The sequence below is a fragment of the Adelges cooleyi genome, unplaced genomic scaffold, assembly GCF_023614345.1.
Source record: "Adelges cooleyi isolate 19-005CV unplaced genomic scaffold, UGA_ACOO_1.1 ACOO_flye_CR_arks_rails_tigmint_CR_PRNA_39, whole genome shotgun sequence".
NCBI lineage: Eukaryota > Metazoa > Arthropoda > Insecta > Hemiptera > Adelgidae > Adelges > Adelges cooleyi.
In genome coordinates, this window is record NW_026096067.1 from 204566 (window position 1) to 210565 (window position 6000).

The following is a 6000-nucleotide window of genomic DNA, read 5'->3' on the forward strand; positions in this document are numbered from 1 at the left end:
GATAACACTATCGTTAATTTTTTATCAAATTTTAGATTAAATGTATAATATTATATAATATATTTTCAGTCTGTTGTGAGCAACGTTGCTGCAGAAATACGAGGACAAATAATACTCCATATTCTATCCATATTCTATGGAGTATTATTGTAGATCATTACTAAATAAATAATAAATTGAAACAATACCGGATGTTTTCCCTACTATACGGATATCGCAAAATAACTGTACTCCGTTAGTATTTGTTGATAATATATTTAGAGTTCAAATCAATCGCCAATATAATATTAATTTACGGTACAAAGGAAGTTATAAAAACCTTTTTTTTCCAACTAAACTGATTTACTCGAGTAGCGACTTTATATATCTAAAAGTGTGTGCAATTGGTATGTACTTTGGTGAGTCGAACGATTAAAAAATACATTTTTCTACTTCAAATCCAGTACGAATTTGCCGGTTTCTTAACTTCCATCTTTGATTTTAGCAAACACGGTTAGATCAATAAAAAAATATTTATTAAGCATGTCCCGATCCAAAAATTTCCAGCAATCCTAAGTCTAAATTATAAAGTACTATACTCTGCGCCACGAGAGAAGTAACCCGTTGCTCGACCGAAACGCGTCCGATTCCGCGCATCGCCACCGATAGGCCACACCCACGGTCGGCGGCGGCGGCGGCGCTGCATATATAGGGTGTATCATAACGTAAACTCGATACAGTGTGTCACAAGTCACAAGACTCACGTCTTACGATTTTGAACCACGCGCTTACTTTTACTGTTGAATTATTACATTATTATATTATTATTAAAATAATAATATAATAATAAATAATATATTATATAATACATATTTAATTTAAATATTGTTTAGTTTTAATTTAAATTTAAATATTTTTTAGTTTTAATTTAAATTTAAATATTTTTTAGTTTTAATTTAAATTTAAATATTTTTTAGCTTTAATTTTAATTTAAATATTTTTTAGCTTTAATTTTAATTTAAATATTTTTTTATTTTAATTTTAAAATAACAAATATACTTTATATATTATTATTATTATTACATTATTTTATATAATTGTCGTTTTTTGTCGTTTTTTGTCGTTTTTTTGTATAAATAAATAATTAATAAATAATAATAATAAATAATAAATAATTATATATATCATTTATAAATGACAATATAATATAATTATTCACAATTATAATAAATAATATACTCTATATACAATCACTCTGTATATCGTTTGTTTCGCGCTGTATGCACGCCTCAGCGCGACACTGAATGGCACAAAGTGGGGGAAATGGGACCTCGGAACAGTCGCGGCCGTCAGTCGTGATGCGCGAAACGGGTTACTTCTCTCGTGGCGCAGAGTATAGTCCTGGTATATTAGTTAGTTGCTCTAGTCCAGTGATTTAGATGTGATATAAAATTATTAGGAACATTCACGAAAATGTTTCGATGCGAATCTGTGGATACTGCACTCTACTTGGTTAATTTCTTATTGTGCCGATTCTGTGCTTGGTTTAAATGGTGCTGCTTTAGTCCTTTCTTGGTTTTGAATGTTTTGGACTCTTACTATTTACAGAATTCCATGGAATTGTTTGGTTGTGATGAAATCATCAAGTATCACCACCAGACTTTGCTAACTTTTTCTGTACACGAAACGTTGAAATCTTTAAAAAAGTTACTGTTATTGCCTATGACCATAGTTTGAGTTAATACGAGGACACAGACCATTTACGTTGATTTAAAGATTGTTGCAAGTGTATGTAAAAGGCATATTTTTATATTAATTAAGTTAAAATCTCAACTTCATTTGAGATTATCAACTTACCGAACATCCCTGATATGTTTTACAATAATCTTCATCCGTCGAGTTTACATTTGATAATTAAACGTTTTTGTTCATTTGTTTTTCGACCAAACTAATGTAGTATACTTACTACCATTTGTATATTTTTTAAATCAAAATTAAGATCACTAATATGGGATAAGCATGTTAAAGAAGTTGAACACTAGACTTTATATAATTAAAAAAATTCAATTTATTGTATCATTTTGTAATATAAGAATAACAAGTTCATAACAGTTCATATGCAACTGCCTATGTCAGTGGTTACATTTTTAGTAGGCTCGAACGTTTGTAAAATCTAATAGAGTTTAAACAAATGTTATGTTAGAATAATAATAAAGCTTTGAAATTATGAACATTTTCTTTATATATTTTTTATTAAACTAATGATTTACCAAAAAAATAACTTATTTAATTTATATCATAAACATATAATAGATAAATCCTAAATCGGAATTTTATGTGAAATATTAAAAATACCAGAAGCTACTGAATGAGGTCAATAAATGTATACATAGATTTAACAGCATACCTACAATTTTATAAAATCTTACATGCGTCAAAAAAAGCTTACATCCATATGACGTTTTCGTTTTGGGGTTAGGTGATTTGCTACCAGATCGCAGCAAATGATGAATAATTCACTTTTATGTCTTTACTACCAAATAAAATACGGACAATTTGTAGTTAAGCTGTAAACTTAACTTAGATTTTGTAAAAATGTCACGTCCTATACCCTTTGTGTTCTAAGCGCTTCATATTAAATGTATCTTGATGATGTTGTCATAACAATGAAATAAATATACATACAATCTGTATGCAGATTATTGGCAAATTAAATTTAACCAGTATGACGAAAATAAGGATAGTTTAATCTCTAAGGGTATTTCAGAAACTATTATTCGAAGTCAATAGGTATCGATACTAGATATATTTATTTCTTGTTAAAGCGACACAATAATGTTCTGCGTTCATATCGTTATACAATCAGTTGACATAAATATTTTCTGGATATGATCAAATTATATTTAAAAAAATTTAATAAAATGTAACCGATAATGACTATTTAAAATTGTTTTGTGTTTTTCCATAATTTTGAATTTTTTAATTATTCCTTACATCTTTATTTTCTATTAAATTACAATAAAGAGAGTTTTTTAATGATTTACTGCTACAACTTTTAGCAAGTTACATAAAAAAATGTAGGTACTACATTTCACAATTTATCTATAACATATATTTTGTCCCAAGGCGTATAAATTTGTATTTGTGTATCGTCAGCCGTAGCAGCTGTATCGCCAAAAAAAAAGAAGACTGACGTCATAAGTATACTTTAAGAACTGGCAACTAAGGCTACCGTTTGTTCGACTGTTTATGAAAAATTTCACTAATTTACATTATTATCGTTACTTTTAGTAGTTAGCATCAAAAAATAATTAAATTATCAATTGCTAAAGATTGCTCTGTATTTTAGACAAAATATTCTTTATTTTAAAAAATCAAGCGTATAAGTTAGCATTTAAGTTTAAAAAGTCCACCTTTTTTAGACCCCCAGAAAAATTACTAAGCGTTTTCAGCCGTTTTTTGGCTACATTTGTATACTTTGACTACTTTTTGCCCATCGACGATAAAACCAAATAATATATCGTTGTAAAACATACACCTTACGATAATATACGAGTACCGAGAATATTTTCATCAAAGTACATTACACAAAGGATAAGATACTCATTTTTTGTAGTTTTGGTAATTGGAGACACTTGAGTTTGGGTGAAAACACACATATATGTATAAAGAACCACTTATCGCTAGATCATAAGCGGACACGACTAGTTTATGAAGTCAGCACGAGAAAATACAAGAATAATTTTTATTTGGAAAAAAATATCATCAATAGATTTAGGATAACAGACTTTTCTGCTTGGTATAAAGATTTACCATTTTCACAAAATGGTGGCTTACTCTGACAGCAGCTTTTACATTGGCTGGTCAATTTGGAATACTTTCTCCTTACCAGTTTGTGATCATACATGAACCATTTATAAAGAAATATCAAATATGGCGACCGATTACGGCTTTATTAATGTATCCATTGTCTCCCGGCAATGGTTTCCATTTTTTAGTTAATTGTTATTTCCTCTATAGTATTATTCTCTGCGATTGGAAACAGATTCATATGATCAGACCGGCTGATTATTGTTTTTTACTTTTATTCACCTGGAAATTTTGGTTTTAATGGATGCTATGGTATTAAGTATACTTTACGTATGGTGCCAACTAAATAAGGATGTAATTGTAAGTTTCTGGTTCGGTACTCGCTTCAAAGCCATGTACTTGCCTTGGGTATTATTTGGATTCAACTTTATTTGATCCGGAGGGGGACTGCAAAAATTAGTTGGAATTATTGTTGGTCATATATATTTCTTCCTTATGTTTAAATATCCACAAGAAATGGGTGGACCGCAACTGATACAGACACCTGCTATACTGTACAACATTTTTCCAAACCAAAAAACAGTTCACAGTTTTGGTCAACCGCCAACTAGAACGAACCTCAACAACAGGGCGTTGACGGAGGTGTCTTTCAGCGCCACAACTCGGGGAGAGGCCACGTATTAGGACAGTGATAACTGATAACTAACAAGTCTGAATCAATAATTTTTTTTCAACTTAAAAATATCTTTCATCTAGTATAAATTTATTAGAGGCGGAATGTGATTTGTTTTTTTAATTTTATTATTAAGTCATAAGTAGTAAAGAGGTGAGAAACTTTTGTGTAAAAGTGATCCGAGTTGTTAGAATTTTGGGTATCGGCTAAAATGTAATTTTATTTATGGTAATTATTTTGTATTTAACTTAATTTCAAAAATAATCATCGTAAAATAGAGAACTACATCAGTAAGTAAATTATAATATAAAATTATTTATATTGTGATTTAAATATAAAATTGTTTATGTGGTAGAACGTAAGTACTGCAAATTTAATTTAAACTAAAGGTTTAATTAGGCTAATAACTAAATCGTTGAAGCCTGTATTTATTCTTATCGCAATAAAAAAATTGAGGGAAAGTCCAGAAGAATTGAGGGAAAAAAAGAGAGAAATTTTGTTTAGGTTTTCTCGACAATATTTTTTTTTTTTTTTTTCTCTTGGCTTTACGGGCCATTTAGGTCCATTGCCGCAACAACCACTTGCCTCCAGCCATCTCTGCTAAAGATTGCTATGTATTTTAGACAAAATATTCTTTATTTAAAAAAATCAAAATTTAAAAAATCAAGCGACAATATTTTTAGGAAATTTAATATTTTAACCTTAATTACCAGCGCCAATAAAGTAAAGAAATGTCAGAATTAAAATATTAATTGCGGGCGTTGGGTTAATAATATCAAAACAAGCCGACGAGAGAACCTAAATAATATTCTCGATATTTTAAATATGTAAAAAAAAAATTGTTCTACGATTATCGAAAACAAATCACAATAGTAATTTTGACTGCTGTTGCCACCAAACATCATATCCGAATCACGTTTACAAGCGTGCGTCTCAGTACATATGTTATGCTAATAAAACGCTGACCGTGAAAATGCCGCCTTCAGTCCCCTTGCAAAATTTCTCTACCGCCGATGCACGACGAGAATTGTTGTATTGGATTGCGACTCGTAAACGCCACATTGTCAATTGTAATTTTTTACCATTATACTTGTACATAGGCACATAAAAAAAAAAAAGGTACGTTCGTTTATTAATCCACGTCTAAAATGAAGTTTTTATTCGATTTCTCGTACTTAGTATATTACTCGTGTGTGTTGGGTTGTGTTGGATTAAGTTGTCATGCAAATCTAGTGGCCACGGTGGTAGAGCTGTTGTCGTATTCCGGATGGCGCAAAATCGGCTCCGACTACTCCCCTGTCAACATTATAGATCGACGAATGACGAACGAAACTGAACTCCAATTGACCATGTACAATTTCCTGAGGGTAACGCCGACTGACGGAAACGTGGTCGACAGAATTCAACTAGCCCATCAGTTCTTGAGTTGTTCGTACGCCATAGTGCTGATGGATTTGAGCGACTACGAGAGGGCCATTGGGACTCATTGCAAGAACATGGGCACGGCTTCAGAATCGCTCGAATGTCTTGAGGTAATC

General features: G+C 30.7%; 1 pseudogene; it reads left to right on the forward strand.

The window, feature by feature from the left end:
• The first annotated feature begins 3690 nt into the window (after positions 1 to 3690).
• On the forward strand, positions 3691 to 4473 carry LOC126841521 (derlin-1-like; annotated as a pseudogene).
• Positions 4474 to 6000: the final 1527 nt, after the last annotated feature.